The sequence below is a fragment of the Triturus cristatus genome, chromosome 2_2 (genome assembly GCF_964204655.1).
Source record: "Triturus cristatus chromosome 2_2, aTriCri1.1, whole genome shotgun sequence".
Classification (NCBI taxonomy): domain Eukaryota; kingdom Metazoa; phylum Chordata; class Amphibia; order Caudata; family Salamandridae; genus Triturus; species Triturus cristatus.
In genome coordinates this window covers 70385103-70404292 of record NC_140582.1, presented here as the reverse complement: position 1 = coordinate 70404292, position 19190 = coordinate 70385103, and the positions used below count along the sequence as shown (strand labels likewise).

Below are 19190 nucleotides of genomic sequence, written 5' to 3'. Positions count from 1 at the left end.
ACAACAACTCATGGAAGAGTAAACTCCATGAGGTACCTAAATTAAAAAAGAGGATAGCAGAAGGATATGCCTACTTCCAAGGAATCAAACACTATAGGTATGCAGTTCCTAACATGGCAAGGGGAGTATGGTCAGCTGAGTAGGGAAATGTCCTCACTTAATAGCAGGAGGAAAGGGGAACTCCTCCTTTTGGAATTAGGACCCTCACACACCCAGCCAGCTGGGTGTCATGCTTCATCATAGGGCTTGCTCCTCGTCAGGTCTTTGCTGCAATAACTGACGGGCTCCCTATTAGGGCCTCTTTGGCGGAGATCTTTTATTCCATGCCGTTATCTCTTCAGTCACTGTCTCTACACCATATAAAGGCAACAATCAGTCCACTTCCTCAAGAGGTTTCTTTAGAGGAGGGTACAAAGGCAACAACGGCAAGGGTAGAGGTAAAGGTTCCACAACACGCACCTCCCCCTCACCTAACAAACAGTGACTTGCCTACTCTTCCCCCGATCATTCAACATCTGTCGGGGGATGTCTTTCACAATTCCTCCCCGCCTGGCAATCAATAACTACAGGCATATGGGTGCTAGGAATTATCCAATCTGGTTATAGCCTGGAGCTTACCGCCAATCCTCCAAACATTCCCCCACTTCAACAAGTGCCCCCACTTCTACAGCAAGGCGACTTTATGTCTACTTGAAGGACGTGTATTTTCACATTCCAATACATCCCGCTCAGCACAAATATCTCAGATTTGTGATAGCGAGGCAACATTACCAGTTCAAAGTGCTTCCCTTTAGAGTCACCATTGCTCCCAGAGTATTCACCAAATGCTTAGCAGTAGTTGCTGCTCACCTGCGAAGACAACACATTCATAATTGGACGACTGGCTCCCCAAAGTGTCTCCAGCACACTCACATAACACTACAATTACTGCACCACCTGGGGTTTACAGTCAATGTGTTCAAGTCTCATCTCGAATCTTCCAACACACAAACCTATCTAGGAGCCACTTTAGATACTCAAAAAGCTCTAGATTTTCCCAATGCAGTCAGAATTCGCAATATTCAGGCTCTAATCGCTCAGTTTCAGCCCAACCACTCACTACTAGCTCGAGTGTATATTCAACTGCTGGAAATCATGGTTTCATGCATCATGATTGTTCCTCATGCAAGGCTTCACATTCGTCCCCTTCAGGCGTGCTTAGCGAGTCAGTGGGACCAGTCACAGGGTCATTTAACCGATCTAGTGTTGGTAAACGGCCGCACCCATCACTCTCTGCAGTGGTGGAACCCACAAAATCTATCCAAAGTGCGGCCCTTCATCGACTTCCACAGACAGTGCTAACAGAAGACACGTCGCTACATAAATCATCTAGAGCTGGTAGCCGTGTTTCTAGCACTTAAAGCCTTTAAAATTCACCTCGTAGGCAAATCTGTCTTAGTCCGCACCGGCATCATGACAGCTATGTAGTATATACAAAGCAAGGGGGGACACACTCTCTCCAACTGTCACGCCTAGCACAAGCTATTTGGAAATGGGCCATACACCACAAAATGTATCTCCTAGCAGAACACCTTCCATGAGTAAACAATCAGATTGCCGACCTTCTCAGCAGACAAAGGCAGCAAATCCACGAGTGGGAACTTCACCCTCAAGGTCTCCTCCCATATTTTCAACATTGGGGTTTTCCTCAAATAGATCTGTTCGCCACACATGAAAACGCAAAATGCCCAAGCTTCGCCTCCAGGTATCTACATCCGCTCTCCAAAGGCAATGCACTATGGATGAACTGGTCAGGGATATTTGCCTACGCTTTTCCGCCTCTCCCACTCATTCCACTAGTGGTTCGGAAGCTCAGGCAAACATCCCTTAGATTAATCCTAATAGCTCTCACATGGGCTTGTCAACCTTGGTTCACAACCCTTCTGGAGCTGTCAGTAGTTCCACATCAAAAGTTGTATCTCACATCCAGTCTCCTCGCCCAGAGCCATGGAGAAATCAGACTCCCAGATCCCAAAGAACTCAACCTAGCGATCTGGCTCCTGAAGTCATAGAGTTTGGTTATCTGAATCCTCCACCAGACTTTATGAACATCATACAAGAGGCCAGAAGGCCTACTACAAGAGCTTGTTATGCAGCTAAATGGAAACAATTTGTTATATATTGTAATAATAACAATATCAATCCTTTGGATGCTTCCATACAAAATATAATCTGTTATTTATTACACTTGCAGCAGTCAGGATTAGCTTATACATCCATCCACTTACATCTCGCTGCAATAGCTGCATACCTACAAAATAGCCAGCACTTGTCTCTGTTTAGAGTACCAGTTATCAAAGCCTTTATGGAAGGACTGAAAAGGGTTATACCACCAAGACTTCCACCTGCTCCAGTGTGGAATCTTAACATAGTCCTTACATGATTAATGGGTCCACCTTTCTAACCAATGCATAAATGTGAACTGCAGTTTCTCTCATGGAAAGTCGCTTTCCTCATTGCAATTACTTCACTGAGGAGAGTAGGTGAGCTACAGGCACTAATCATAGAAGAACCTTTTTCCCAACTTCACAAAGACAAAGGTGTTCTTCATACTAACCCTAAATTTCTACCTAAAGTAGTATCTGCCTTTCACATCAATCAATCGTCGAGTTACCTGTGTTTTTTCCTCAACCAGATTCAGTGGCAGAATGAGCTCTACACACCTTAGATGTTAAAAGAGCTTTATTATATTACATAAAAAGAAGAAAACCAATTCGCCAGACAAAACAACTTTTTGTTGCTTTTGCTTCACCTCACAAAGGCAATTCTATATCCAAATCAGGTATTGCTAGATGGATTGTTAGATGTATTCAAACATGTTATGCGAAAGCAAAGAGAACTTTAAAAATCCCCCTAGAGCGCATTCCTCTAGCAAAATAAGGGCTACTATGGCGTTCTTAGGAAACATTCCCATTGCTGACATCTGTAAAGCTGCAACATGGTCTACACTGCACACATTCACCAAGCACTATTGTGTAGATGTGTTAGCGAGGCAGCAGGCTAATGTAGTCCAGGCAGTACTTAGAACACTCTTTAAGACAACTGAAACAGCTACAGGTTAGCCACCTCTTTGGGAGAATATTGCTGTATAGTCTATGCAAAGCATGTGATCTACAGCTCACATGCCTCAAACGGAAAATGTCACTTACCCAGTAAGCATCTGTTCTTGGCATGTAGAGCTGTAGATTCACATGAACCCACCCGCCTCCCCGGGTACCTATACCTTTTGCAATTCTTTCATATCTTATATACATACACATCTCTATTCTACCTTAACTAACTCCATTCTCACCCTCTGCGGGAAAACAATCTAACAATCGAGTCGATGCCCATGCACCGAAAGGAGGAGTCACCTATCTCGTGACTTGAAAGACATCTTCGAAGAAAAACAACTTGCAAACATCCGGACCCAACACTAGATGGCAGGAGTATGCAAAGCATGTGAATCTACATCTCTACATGCCAAGAACAGATGCTTACTGGGTAAGTAATATTTTCCTTTTTTGCCGGAAAGTACAGGGGCTACTTGCATCCTTAATGTGGCAGAAGTAAACACGCTAGAACGAGAAGATGTGATGACATGTCTGGATGGATGCAATGTGCTTGATTACCTAATGGGCGCATCGCCATGTATTAAAACAGACAACATGCTCATGAAAGTAGCTAGGTCATCCAGGAGGAAATATGTCACTGTCAGCCGTGGGTCAATACCATACACCCCGGACCTATCTATCTGGTTCCTTCCCCAAATCAAGAATCCAAAAACCTCTTTTCAGATCCGTAGCTGGACGGAAGCAGGAGTGAAAGTGTGGAGAGACCTGGTAGAGAATGAACACCTGCGCACATTTGAGATCCGCTGGCCCAGGACACTTTATGCTGCATGGGGCCTTGGTCAAAGTGACGAGACAGGTTTGGAGAGTGCTGCACGAAATGCCAAACCCTGCAATCACTGTATTGCTGACCAATGGGCATACGAAGAAGAATGTAATGTGTATCTACGGAGCGCTAATGAAGCAGAGGAAACACCCCATAGGGCAGCTCAAGGAATGGTGGCAGTTACAAAAGGAACAGGAGCTTGTAGCTGCCACACGGGCGAGATGTTTGGGATCAGTGAGAGGGTTGTTGATGAATGCCAGGCTCCGCTATAGCTAGTTTAAATTAAACCACCATACTTACCTCACACTGAAGCGGATGGAATGTATGTACCCTGGGGCATCAATCTCTTGTGCCTGCTGCCCTGAATTGGTAGCAGACTTTTACTATTTGGTGTGCTAATGCCTAGTGATACGGTAGTACTTGAAGAAGTACATGGACACGTTGGGAACCCAGTTAACGGTTTCTTTCCCCTGGGCCCCGTTCACTGTATCTTAGATGTGTGACCCATATCCAAAAACAACCAACACATGTATAGATTTATAGTCTGGCCCTGGTATTGATGAAACAGCGAAGTGCTGTGGCTTGGAAAACTGAGCCTGCCACTCTATTGTCAGTCTGGACCTGTGATTTATTGAAATGGTGAAAAGCAGAGGTTGCTCCAGATGTGGAAGCTAGGGGTACTGGGGAGAGGGTGAGGTGTACGTCAGATGGGATAGGTGCATTGAAAAACTGGAAACTAGATTAAACAAAGGCCATACCTTAAAAAGGCAACGGACATACATCGACACCTTCAAGGTAACACAGATACAGAGTAGGTGGATATTAACCCTTGAGGGAGCACTGAGGGTGTCACACATACGCTTAAGCAGGGACACCTGGGAATTGAGAAACATGCCCCCACCCACACCCTACCTTATTGGACTCACCACGGAAACCTGCTTTACATATATATTTTACCCGTCGCACTGAGTGAAATGTTTATGGAACTCGGAAGTACTTGTTTGTTACTTACAGTTTGATTATGTTAATGTTTAACATGCTGTTGAGGTCACTGTAACATCCCACAAGGTGTTGATGAAAATGTCGGATGAAAACACACTGTGCTACGAATACTCATGACCAGCTTACAACCGGAATAGTATATTGAAACCCTATGCTGTAGACAGAGAGATGGGGACAACACGTGTGATAACTTAACAATTGGATGAAGGAGCCGAACACATCAGCAAATTGTCTATGTTATGTAAAAAAAAAAATTAAAAAGAAAAAGATTGGGGAGCGTGGCCAATGCACAGGGAAATGGCCGCACGGTAGCTTCGCTCTGTCGTGCCACTCCCGATACATCCGCCAAACTTAAACTTTCCCTGGCCGCAACTGCAGGCTGAGAAGCTACACTGCCCCTGGAGCTGTTCTCCTTCATCGGACCGAAAATCGGCCTGATTGGCGGCGCTGTGACGGTTGTGGGATAGAGGTGCGGAGCTGCGGGGCAGGGAGAGGCTGGGCGCACCGCCTTTCGTTTCGGCCATGCACGCCCAATTGATGCCGCCGCGGCAACAAGAATCAGAGGCCCAACTGGATGCCTGAGGGGCTGGGCGGTGATCGTTCCCAGCAGTGTTTGCCCTGGTGAGTGTGCTGCCCCACGAAGCCCGGCCGAAGAGCACAGCAGGCCGTCCGAGGCCCCCCCGTGCCAGCAAATCCTGAGCCGCGGGCTCGCGCCTTCTGGGCGAGGCGTGTTGACGTGTGGTGCACCCTCCGGCCCTGTATAGCGGCTGGCCCCACAGCTGCACCTGGGACACATCTGACGACCCGAGCGGCCCAGCCTGGGGCGGTGGTCCCTGCTCCTTCAGCCCCCTTGGGCCCTGCTGATTGGGCGCTGTACACCGCGGCCGCGGTGGACCTAAGTGTGCCATTTTCACTAACACCAGACTGTTGACCCAACTGGGCCCTGCTCATATTATTTGAGGCCATCCCTGGGAGCCCCGGTCCTGGGGAGCTGTGCTGCTGGGGCGTGAGGTGGACTGTGCCCCTATCGCATTAACAACCAGGGCCTGTGCCACTGGCTACAGCAGACCGCGGGGGCAACAGTCATGGTGGGCCCTGAGTGGCCTCCTGAATTTGACTGTTTGGGCTGCGGGCGCACCACCTTATTGTGAGCGAAGGGGAATCCGATCCCCATAATCCTGTATTGAGGCCACCACTCATTGGATACTTCAGTGCGCACATAACATCAAGCGATTGACCGACTGGTGCAGCCCCAGGCGACATAGCCGTACTCTCTTCCCCCTTCCTCCCCCACCGGCGTGGGTGTCTCCTAGAACTGCGGGGCCCTTGGGTCTGGGGCCAGATGGTGGAAACAGACAGGCCGTTGTGGGCTGGTCCCACAAGCAGGCAGCGGCGAGTAGCCGGTATAGCCCATGCCCCCAACCTCGACGCACTACTGCCTACTGCCGCAGCGGACGTGGAGCACTCCAGACTAAACTTGAAAAATACGCGTGGCAGAAGGGCCAGGATGAGAAGCAACCAGGGCCCGACGCTGGCGGAAAACAACCGGACCCCACGCTGCGGGACATACTTGCCGCTATAACGTCGGTGCGTACCTCTTTGGAAAGTCGTCTAGACACTGTTGCAAAGGAGGTCTCGTTGATCAGAGCAGACATGAAGAAAATGGCGGAAAGAGTACGCAAAGTTGAAAGTGCGACCAAGGACCTATTCACAGACACTTACCTCCTCAAGCGCCAGGTGGCCGATCTCCAGACTACCCAGGAAGCTATGGCGCTGCAACTCGATGACTATGAAGGCCGCATGTGGCGCAATAACATCCGTATTTTGGGCGTACCGGAATGGGCCGAAGGGCCTGCAGATGATCTATTTGTCGAAGACCTAATCCTCAAACATCTGCAACCGAAGGGACTCACCCAACATTTCTCCATTGAACGCGCACACCGAGTGACGGAGGGAAGAACCAGGCCTGGCACGCCACCCGACTGCTTTTGGCAAGAGTCTTTAACTTTCGCGATAGAGATGTTATCCTGAAAACAGCAAGAGCGGCCCGCCACTGACTATCGACAATAGTACGGTCACCATCTTTCTAGACTTTACCCTAAGGGTCCAGAAACAACGTGGTAGCTTCCTGGACGTGAAGCAGGCGCTGCGGGACCAGGGCATTAAATACGCCATGCTCTTCCCAGCCAAACTACGGGTGGAATTGGAGGGGAAGGTGTGGTTTTTTGCCAGGCCCGAGGACCCTTGGACTGGCTTGAGGGCTGGAGGACTGTCGATAAACGCCATCGTAAACCAGCTGGTGACAGGAGCAGCGGCGACAGGTTGAGCCCACGGACTGAGTCCCCGCTGGGTGGCAATTCCGCAATGCAGAGCCCACTAGGGTAGGGTTTGGGGGTTTGATATTCAAGTGGCTGGTCTTTGATCATTGGGACTTGCCGTGTTGAGGCTCAGTGGACGCTCTGTGCCCCATTGGCAATCTGGCACGTAATACATATCCTGTGCCATACAAGGTCTTCTATACTCCAATTTGGCATTTACATCACCCTCAGATGGGGGTCAGGGAATTGATCTTGTTGTTTGGCGAAGAGCCTTTTATTGGTTCCACTAAAGAGAGAGGAGGTTTAAAAATGTAATAAGCTGTACCTTAGTAATAGGGACTCCTTGAACAAAGGACTGTTGGGCACAGACTGTTCTGGCGTCAACCGCCCCTCACTTGACCTTTAACATAGTGAAAGTCTAGCTTGACACTGTTGTTTGTTCCAATAGTGTTGACATCGGTGCCCTTGGTATTGTTTTTTGACTAAGGTTCACCATGTCAGATTTACATATTGTGGGTTCAAATGCTGGGGATATATGTACTCTTACGAATTTCTGCTTCAGGGAGTGGGGTTGGATCACGTTCCCAATGATGTTGAGGGTGGGCGACAGGCACTCTGCAAGTTTGGTGTGGCGGGTGGTTTTGTGCCCGCTGTGCAGGGAGGCAGGGTGGGGGGTGGTGTTGGGTGTTGGGGGAACAGGGGGTTGGGTTCAGTTGCTTTGACTTTTGTTTTTCTAGGATGATTCCGTTTGGTTTTCCTTTTGTTGTTGGGTCTTGTTATTTTTTGCAGCAAATTTTTGTATTCATTGTTTTCTATGTCCACAGTCATGCTCCTACCATGTCACCACGGGGAGCTCAGGCGGTCCGTGGGGCTGCAAGCGCTAGATCATCCAAACGGATTATTCACGTGTGGTTCGCCTCGCGGCAACATTGTGGGCCCCCTTCCGTTTCTCACCCTCGTTGTCCGCAAACTGACACTGCCTCTGCTTCTCAGCTCTACATTGTTCATCTATCCATTCCTACATGGGGCCACACTTAGCACTCAAGTTCCTTACGTGGAACGTTAATGGCTTAGGAGATAAAATCAAGCGGGGTATAGTCCTCCAGTACCTGAAGCGACAAGCGCCAGACATTGCTCTTCTCCAAGAGACACATTTAATTGGTCATTTCTGCGGTGCATTGAGTAGATGGGGAAACTGCTTAGCAGCTCACTCTGGCTTTCCAACGGGTTCTCGTGGTGCTGGGGTGCTCATACGCAGAGGCTGTCCTTACTTAATAAACGGGGTTTGGTCGGATGAGCAGGGTCGATGCATAGCGCTCTCTGGTACCTTGGAGGGACAGACTCTAAATGTTATATCCCTGTATATCCCACCTGGGCTGCAACGTCCTACACTGCGTGATCCAGGAGCGCTCTTGCTTGACTTGCCCCTGGGGCTGCTGGTGCTGGGGAGGACTTTAATCTGGCTGTAGGCGGTGCCAAAGATCCCCTCCCGCCTCGTAGCGACCCCCCAGGGCGGGTCCCCATTGGCAGAGTTCCTGTCAGCTATGGGCCTGGCAGATATCTGGCGGCGACTTAACCCGACCGCCGTACAGTTCACATTTCATTCTGAAGCCCATCATAGTCAATCGCGTCTTGACCACATGTTTGCTCAGGATCTACATATGTTTACTGAATCCTGGTGTCTGGCACGCGGAGTATCTGATCATTCCCCCCTCCTCACAACGCTCACGCTCGACCTGCCCAGGCGACGCACCACCCTTACTATAAATCCCTGGGCGCTCAAGGTGCCTCACATCGAGGACACACTTCTTAAGGAAGCGGACTGCTATTTTAAGGAAAGTGTGGGGTCAGTCACCTCAGCACAAGTCCTGTGGGGAGCGTTTGGTGCTGTTATAAAAGGCAGAGCCCGATCATTGATGGTTGGCCATAAAAGAGAGCTCACCAAGCGTGTCACTGAACTCGAGGAGGCTATCCTAGCTAGGGAAACAGCCCTAGCACTCACCCCTGATCCTGAGAAACTACACTCGCCCTCGATGGTGCGTCCCGATTACCGACAGCTTTTGATGGAAGCAGCCAAAGCACTACATACCTCTACATGCCATAAGATATACGAACATGGTGAACAAACGGGTAAACTTCATGCCTGGCTGGAGAAAAAAGAACAAGTAGCACGGTGGGTCATTGGAGAGGTACTCACTGATCCCAACAGATAGCCGATATGATTGCGTCCTACTTCTCATCGATTTACACTCCCTCTGAGACGTCCCAGTTGTACGCAGCTGTGGACCTTCTCTGGACCATCAAAGTTGCATGTCTGTCTGTGCAGGACTGAGATTCCCTAGAGAGCGCAATCACAGAGGCTGAAATCCAAAAAGCGATACAGGATGTCCGCTCGGGTAAAGCCATGGGCCCCAATAGGCTCCCGATCGAATTCTTGAAGCCACAGGCTTCCAAGCTCTCCCCCACTTGCTGTAAATGTATATGGAAAGTCTTGATAAAGGGGCACTCCCTGCTGATGTCCAAACGGCCTCCATCGTGGTCATCCACATACAGGGCAAACCGCCAGATGAATGGTGGATGCGTTTGCTCTATGCCCACCCTACAGTGCAGGTGGTAGTCAATAACCACGTCTCGATACAATTCCGTCTGGGGAGGGGTACTAGACAGGGGTGCCCCCTGTCACCCTTGTTATTTGCCCTAGTTCTCGAGCCACTTGCAATCTGGATCAGGGGTGACCCATGGATTAGGGGACTAAAGTGGACAAAGGACCACGAAGACCGTATCTCCCTATATGCGGATGATAATCTCTTGTATTTGGCCTCACCCTCGCGATCTCTCCGCCGGGTCTTCCATATTTTCCATATCTTTGGTACACACTCTGGGTATACCATCAACTGGACTAAGTCCCAACACTACGTGTTGTGGGGTGCACCGCTATACACCCCGAGGGGTATGACATACCGGTGGCAACAGAGGGCTTTAAGTATCTCGGTATCTATATTACACCGGATCCGAATATATTCTATGAGTCCAACCTGCTTGCACCCCTGACGCGTCTTCGGTCTGACGTCAAACACTGGCGATCCCTCCCCCTTACAATTCTGGGGCGCGCAGCCCTCTTTAAGAGGCTAGTACTGCCGCATTTTCTCTATGCACTGCAGAACACCCCTTGTAAGATTCCTGACAACTACTTCGCTAGCATTGATGGCGTTGTACGGGGACTACTGAGGGACGGACGGGCCCCACGCATAGCTATGACAAAGTTGACGATGGGGTAGTATGATGGGGCTATTGCACTGCCTGACATGAGACTCTACTACCAAGCGTCCCAACTGGCTCCAATCAACAAATGGGTACATGGGGAGTATGATGACCCTTGGGAGGGGGGCTGCTCTTACGGCACGAGGGAACCCGTGATGTAATGAACAGTTGTTGTTGATTTGGAAACTAATAAAAAATGTTTCAACAAAAAAAAAAAATGGGGAGTATGATGACCCAAATTTCCGCACAGACCTGTGGCTCCTGGGATGGGGAGTGGTTACGCCAGGGCACTCTACGCTAACCCTTGCAAGCTCAATCTCAAGGGACCCACAGAACGGACAGTGGAAGTTTGGCACGGAGTGAATAGAAAGTGGGGTTGGCACAATAAACTTACAAAGGCCACACAACTCTGGGAACCGGATTTCTTGAGGCAGCTCAGCAAATGCCCTGGCTTCGACAAGTGGGATATGATAGGCATCACGACAGTGGGTGACATGTGGTTGGGGGGAAAATTGTCCACATTCTCAGACCTGCAGATCAAATACAAGCTAGCAAAGACCGAGGCATTCCGATATCTGCAAATTAGCCACGCAGTTAGGGCAGTCTTACCCAAGGACCTCCCTCTACCTGAGGCCTCTCCATTGGAGGACCGACTGATACTTAATCCCATGCACAAAAAGCCCATATCTCTTACATACAAAAAGGTGGTGAACAATCGCCCAGACCCTTTAATGCGCTTGCAACAATACTGGGAAGTAGACCTGGGAGACTTGGAGGATGACGGATGGCGCGATGCCCTGGCTTTCCCCAGAGAGGTGGCTATCCCAATGAGGTTGCGCCTGGTCCAATTGAAGATCCTTCATCGCGTGTATCTCGACGCAGGGCTCTTGGTCAAGACGGGAAGGAGGGATAACCCTATGTGCCTACGGCAATGCCACCAAACGGGTACCTTCTTTCATATCCTTTGGGATTGCCCTATGGTGCAACAATATTGGAATAAACTCACAAAACAATTGGAAAGGGCAGGCATTTTGACACTGGAGGCCTCCCCCCAATTATGCCTTCTAAATATCTGGGAAACCACTGACCTAAGGCAAACAGAGCAAACGTGGGCCTCACTCGGGAGGGCAATTGCCAAACATAATATTGGCCAAAAATGGGAGGTGGGGGCGGTCCCGGCCCTGCGCGATTGGGCAATTGACATGGATAGGGCAATGATTGCCAAGAAAGATGTCTTCAAACACAGGGGCTGCCCCAGGAAATGGGACTCTAAATGGGGGAGGTGGAATAGGGGAACCATTTGCTTGTCCCCTACACTAGAGCTTCAACGTGAACGAAATAGACTACTGGATATCCCTGGTCTTGATGACGTGTCCTTACATGGTACTGAATAAGAGACCTGTTTGCACGCCAAGTGCTAAATGCTGTACATTTTTATCTCATGATCTGGTCCTCCTATGTGTGAATTGTTTGATGTGTAAGCCGGAAAGTATTACTATGACACTAGGCAAGTGGAAGGGTTTGTACTGTGTCGCCCAGATTCCAACTGTATTGCAAAGTTTACATTCATGCTGTGGACTCCTCTGTTGTCTTATTGCTGCTTTATGTTTTTCTTTTATCTATAAAATTTTTTCAAAATAATAACAATCTGCTCCTCCTCACCCAAGAAGCAGTCCCCAGATGGATTGAGGGTTTATTTCACCAGGGCAGAGGCTGCTACTTCTGCGTTGATACACAAGTCTGTACTGGACATTTGTCATGCTGTGATGTGGACATCAGGGCACTTGTCCACAAAGTACTACTGCCTTGACAGCGAGGTCTGAAGAAAAGGGCATTTTACATGTTGGGTCCTGCAGGACTTTTTGGTATGAACCCATTCCAGATACCCTCCACCTTTGGGTGGTACTGCTTGGTTATCTATTCTGAAGGTGAGAAATCCTTGGTTAAAAGTATCCATCAGAAGAATAAGTTACTTACCTTTGGTAACGCTCTTTCTAGTGGCTGTCTTTCTCATGTCCTCATCTTGCAGAATGGTCTCTTTTCTCATCTAAAAAGACCCCAACTACACACTGCTACCTCTGATTAAGCTTTGGGCTGTACGTCTTAGGGCATTGACAGAGTTAAGAAAGAAACCGATTTCAGCGTGCAGCGGTGGCATATATACAGCTCTGCTCCATCACTTCCAGGATGAAATGAAGTCAGTGTGGAGCCACACAACACCACCTACTGCCACGCTGGAGCATTGCTGTGAAAAGCATCTGGATCCAGTCTTTCTGCAGTTGGATCCCCCAGAAAGAATGTTACGGATGCTAAGTAACTTGTCTACCAGGCATGTGTATAATAAACGAGGTCGTGATTTGTGGGCCGAAGTCCATGTTGGCAAGAACAGCAACGAGGTAACCCCATTCAACAGAATCAAATGCCTTCCCAGAGTCCACAATATTGATGGCCAATTCAGGAAATCTACAACAGAAGCAGAATTTCTGGAGTACTCTGGTGCATAATAGTTCCCTTTGTGGATTTTCTTTTCCTCATAGGTTTTCACACCTATAAATGTATTTCTCCACATGTAAATATGTTTACAGGTGGAGAAAACCCTTTTCCGGAATCTCCATCTCCTTCTCCTTATTAAATATGTGTGTTCCCTCCATATTAACACCATGGACAGTGACTTGCTACTGCCTGTAGCAGAAGCACATTTGCTGTTTTTTTTTTTATGTGATATTCCACACAAGAGGAAAATATATGGTCTAGTGGCTAAATTGCTGAATTTTAGCATTTGGGGACATGGGTTTGAATCCTAGCCTCAGCATTTGGCTGAAAATCGTGTGATCCTGGGCAAAACCCCTAATCTTTATGTTCCTAAAAATGTAAATATGTTAAATAGAATTAAAGCCATGTGGAATATAATGCGGTTATGTAGTTCAAAGATGTAAATCCAACTTGATGTACTCAATCTTTTCTTGTCTCCCAAAACCCTCCCTCCTTATGATGTACAGCGCCCTATTGCACTGCAGCAAGATCTGCATCATATGAAAATCTATATACACACAGTCATTTGAATGTGCACACATTTCTGAGTTTATGCATTTGACGTTTGTATGTTGTCCCTATCAGAAGTGCCCAGAATCCCACATCTAACCCTAAACTTGCAAATGCATTCCAATTTTGCTGTGGATTTTTTATTGTAGTAAGTGCTCATTACCAACATGAAACTCCCTCCCCCCTGGTTCTGCAGCCAGAAGAGGCGTTGAGTGCTTGTAATATACTCAATTTGTGCTCGTACACTGAGCTTCATAGAGCAAAATGCCTTGTGATTCAGTCCGGTCTCTATAACTCTCAGAGGGTACTAATCTATAAAGGTTTTGTGCCCCTGTATTCAACTTCGGTGTGCTAAAACATTGCAAGGTAAAGTCACATTGCCAATTCCCATAGTCAGAAGGAAAGGCAGCATTTATCATCAGAATTTTACTTTACCAATAGAGGATTTTGCAAGGAAGTGGATTTTCTCTTTTTCTCCAATTCTGGATTAGAGAAGTGTTGTGAATATTCCTATGGAGTTCCAGCTGGAAAAGTTAGTAAATAACCATAAACACATAGTTTTGTGGGTAATGACCAATTGCTTGAAGGTAGTTTCTCTCCTTTGAAATACACTCAGACTTACTACTGGCAAGGGCAGGAGTATGTGGTTTCTAGTGGCAAACGGGGCGTAAACACTTCCAAAATTGATAGTGATATAAGGAAAGTGGGTTTCTCTAAAGGGAAATATGCTTTCTCCATGAACAAAGAAAATATATATTCTGTGTAAATACACATCTGTGTTCCATTTCCACATGCATAGTAGTGCAACTATAACAATTCTGCTTGCAGAAATGTTTTTGCATTTGAGTACTTAAGGACATCTGTGACTGTCGTAGATTTCTTTGCGTACTGGAATTCTTTGACAATACCCAAAAGTTCAGAAATTGTTTCAAATGTGGAAGTAACCCCACATGAGTAAATTTCGAACGTTCGGGAGGAATTCAGGTTTTGTGAATTGACCCTCAAGATTGTGTCACATTCTGGCATTTATTACAAAGAAGTATTGGTCCTAAAATAGGATTTGACCATGTTTAATACTTGTGATTATATCTTTTAATTAAATGTGTAACAGTTTCTTCGCTTGATCACAGGATTGCCATTTCACACTGATGACGTTGTTTTGAGAAAAGACGAGCAAGCCGTAATCCATCTTGATCAGTATTGTAAAAGCAGCACCAACCTCAACTCAGGTAAATCTGAACTGCTTTCAAAGCAATACAGTCCTTCAAAGAATGATAAAAGTCCACTACACAGTAAGCCCAAGCTTTTCTAGAGTACATACATTGACAGTACTGTACAGCTAGTGACCCTTTCTTGGCAAGTAGCAAATGCATTGCATGGATTTGAACAGTGACCTACTTGACATCTAAGATAAGATATACATCTGATCTCAAATTATCACATTGAGCATTATTAATTCTTTTCAAGTAAGTTTTTATTCTAGACTAGATTCATGAAACATTTTGTGGATTTAATTGATGCAATTCCCCAAGTATTGAATTACAGAATCAGGATTTCATTGGCTTTTTTACCCTAAATCCCACTTTTGACCTTAATCCCACTTTTGACCCCTGGCAATCCATCCAAATGCAGGATTTTTCTCTGTTGAAAGGATATGGTTTAGGATATAAAAGCAGGTGTTCCCATAGGAGTGACAGTGGTGTGGCCATTGATGTAGTGAAAACCCCCTAAAGTTATTAATCCATATTCACAAATATTGGCAATAGGGTTTCCACAATCAATTTGCACACTTAGGCCCCCATTAGGATTGCGGACGGGCTTCAGTCCGCCTGCCACCCTAGCGGAGCTGGGACCGGCCGCCAGTGGTGCCAATTAGGATGCAACCGCCACCCTGGTGGTCGCATCCCGCATATTCAAAATCGTGAGCATCACCCGCCACAATGTTGAAAATGCATGATGTGCATTGGCATGCACAATGACAGGTGCCTGCCATCTTGTGAATGCCAATGTAGGGGGGTACAATGGGTACCTCCCAACTGCAGACCCCCACCCCCTCACCCCCCCAGGGGCCCGCAACGGGTCCCCAAAGTAAACTTTACATGTCTTTCCATGGCGAAAGGCATTCCACCGCACACATCATAATATGGATGGCGTTGCCTGCAAGGCACCGCCACCATATTATGGGCCTTTTTCGCCCGACAGGCAATCGTGACGATTGCCTAGCGGCGGACGGTCTTTCCATCCACTGCGGTACCCCCCCCCCCCCCCCCCATGCTAATGTGGCGGGGGTAAATGGCCGTCCGGCGGGGTGTTTTGGCTGCGGATCGCCATCGTCCGCCCGCCATGCTAATAGGCCCCTTAGTAACAAATGAATGCAGAATTAGGCACAGTGAAAATGAGAGTGGCCTAAACAGCCGATATTTTCTGGGGGTGAGAAGGCTTTCCTCCAGGGGGAAAATATTAAATGCGCAAATCTAATATGTACTCGTGTAATTTGTCTGCACACTGGCAGGAATATGTTTAGACAAGAGAGTCCACCTGAAAATCTATAGCTTTCTGTGGCATACCCTTTAGGGTTTGGTAAGTTGTGTGAAAGAAGGAAATTCTATTAAATCGTAGACAAAAATGTGCAGTGCAATTATTGTGAATCAGTATGATATATTTTCATCATTTCTGTTCCATGTGCCACCTGGCAAGGGGAATTAGTTTCATATCATTATACTTGAGCTCACATTTCAAGGTAAAGCATGTTCTTATATGTAGCAGGATTGTCTTACAGTGCGTAGACCACAGACATATAGTTGGAAGTTGGAATAAGATCCATTAATTTCAACTGTGTTCAGTCAGAGTCAATGAAAGTATCCAATCGTGATTCATTGGAAAACCTAAAAAAACAAGTCACAATCACTGCCAAAAAAAAGGAGTACAAGCATGTTTATTTTCTTAGATTTTTTATAAGAGCAATTTCATTTCAGCCATCCTATTTCAAGACATAATGTAAAACTAATCAGCACACTGTCATGCTAACTATTCCTCCAACAAATATAAAGAAAGTTGCAAGGTTTTTCTCTGAAAAGTGCCCAGTCAAATGTATTACTGCTTCCATTTTTTAAGTGCCATGTTTGGTGTGATCCCTCAAATGCAGTGAAAGTGGCTGTTCCAGTTGTTTGTATGCTCAAACAGTGTGTCTTGCACACAAGGAGGCTGCAAACCAGGGGCAGGGCATGCTTGTATAGACCTGTGTGTACACCTTCCAGGGGGGCAACAAGAAAGCAGGGGCAGGAATGCAGCACTGTTGCCTTCCAAAGGGGAGCTGCCCCAATACAGTTGAGTGGTGCATAATCCCTGAGGCCTGTGGCAAGGCAGGCCAAGAGTCAGGTGTGAGAGATCTTTTGTATAGATTATGTTTTGTAGGTGGGTGAAATTAATTTATTGATACAGTTTTATTAAAACCACATGCAATTTTAATAAATGGTGATTATGATTATTGTGGTCATTTCCCACTAGCTGGTAAGAATACCTTTGAATGAGACAGTTTGCGTTTATCAAATGTCTCAAAACCTGCTTGCTGCTGACAGTATCTATTCATAGATGGATACATTATATCTGATAAAAGACCGTGGACGGTATCATGATGGGCTTTTCTGACACAGCACAGAGCCATGGTCCTGTTTTCTGGGCTTGCAGGGCATAAAACAAGTTCACATAACCCTATATTTCTCTGAGTAGGTGTTTTATTTTCACACAGCGCAGCTCAGAAACAGAAAGAGGTAAACCCTGTTCACTGTTTCTGAGCTTTACTATCTGAAAATTAAGCACTAACTCAGAGAAATGTCAGGTTAAATGGATTCATTTTATGCACTACAGGCGCAGAGCTCTACTCTGTGCTTCTGAAGCAAAGCCCATCAGGATACAGACCTGTTATCAAACTGGGGTATCAGACAAATCTTACACACTGTCAACATGCTGTGAAGCATCACTTGTGCCCAATGTTGCACGGCCAGACATGATAAGTTACTGTATAATTAGCATTGCTGCTCTAGTGCACCTTTAGTCCCTCTTCTGCATTAATGAGTAAGGCATGTCTTTATTCTTCACGGTTTCATTACTTTCACTTTTCCTTAAAGGTTTTGTGAATAGCAATTCTCCATTTAACTCAAGAGCATTTCAATGAGATCTAAAAAGGTACTGGATCATCTGATGGTTTCTAATTTTGAGCTGCTGTGTATCTAGGATTTGAATCATCCATTGTTTAAGGCAGTTTTTTTGGTGCCAATAACTTTACTAACAAGGGAGATTGTGTAAACGGCTTGGTAAACTGACTTCTTCTGATGAATAGTTTTGTTCTACAGATTCCTCACTTTATGACTACTTCTTCCTGACTTTAGGCTCATCTGCCAAACGGTACTCCAGTAATGAAACTTCAGTTCCTGGTTTTTCGTCCCACATCAACATGATCCCAAGCTCGCCCTCAGTATCTTACTGACAAATTCCTCAGCTATTCAACAGCAACTAGGTGAAATGGCACCTCAAAGGAGTTCAGGCTTTAATCCTTGCCGACAGTGCAGCACGAAGATATCTCTTTCGAACCCCCATGACCACTCTGGTGTCTGGGGTCAGAGCATGATGCTGCAGCATATGACTCTTGTACCTCTATGCACCTGAAGGCCATCATGGAGCAGGAAGCCAAGTTATTTTCAGCTGTAGCCTGCACTGAGGCTCCCAAGTGAACTTCCTTTCCAAAAGCTAGGTCACCTTTCTAAGGAGAATTTTCCTAAGAGACCCTCCGTCAAAAACATAGAACGCATCATGGGAAGGGAAGACATTTTTTTCCTCAAGGAAGCAGGCACGTTTTCAGGACTATTCGGAGTCTCAACATAGTTCTCAGACACTGGACTCTTCTTGGATGTGCTCCAACCCCAGGCACCTGAAAAATGAGCAACTTGAGTTGCCAGGTCCTTCAGCCATCCCCATCCAGGTCGCGGCAGTACTGCTCCGCAATCCTCTGGGTTCTTTCCAAGGGAGGTCCACTCCTGCGGGCTTGGTAACTGCAGTGGCTCCAATCCCAACCCCCGCCTCCCTGAGCTCTGGCCGCAAAAGCCTTTAAAAAAATTCCCTAAACTTTATCACAAGGATATCCTTGTCCCGGGCAAGATCTCCCTGTGGTAAAGTACAGGGAAAAGTAAATATGTTCATGTTAGGTATAACTGTAAATTAATGTTATATATTTATATTAAATGCAGAACAAAATAAATCAAATGGTACAGCACTATCATCTTAATTGTAATAGAAAATGCAATTATTTATATGACATTAAAAGTGATGTATGAAATTAATTAAAAGTGATTTACGCATATTTTAATACAAACTGTTCCATTAATATTTAAATTTAAAGAATGCTGTTAAATATTTTAAATTAAAAAAATAATATTTTACCATTTCTTTTACCCTTAAATTAAATGTATTTATATTTTAAGCTAGTTTAAATAATTTTATTTAATGTAACATTTTTTTCTATTGGGTTTATTTTAAGTCTGTACCTCTATTATTGTCGATGGGAGACTGTTGCAGTACCAGTGGTTAGCCATGGATGGTGCTGAACTTACTCCTGAGCTGGAGTACATTTACGACTGTTTCGTGTCCTTTTGGGCT

The 19190-nt window shown here is 46.3% G+C and overlaps 1 pseudogene across 1 annotated transcript in view; it reads left to right on the top strand.

Annotated features, from left to right (window-relative positions):
• LOC146861868 (uncharacterized) overlaps positions 1–19190 on the top strand; it is a 171188-nt pseudogene that overhangs the window by 128504 nt on the left and 23494 nt on the right. Inside the window, exon 8 of the transcript XR_014978068.1 lies at positions 14669–14767. The product of XR_014978068.1 is annotated as an uncharacterized LOC146861868 (transcript). The remainder of the gene's footprint in view (positions 1–14668; positions 14768–19190) is intronic.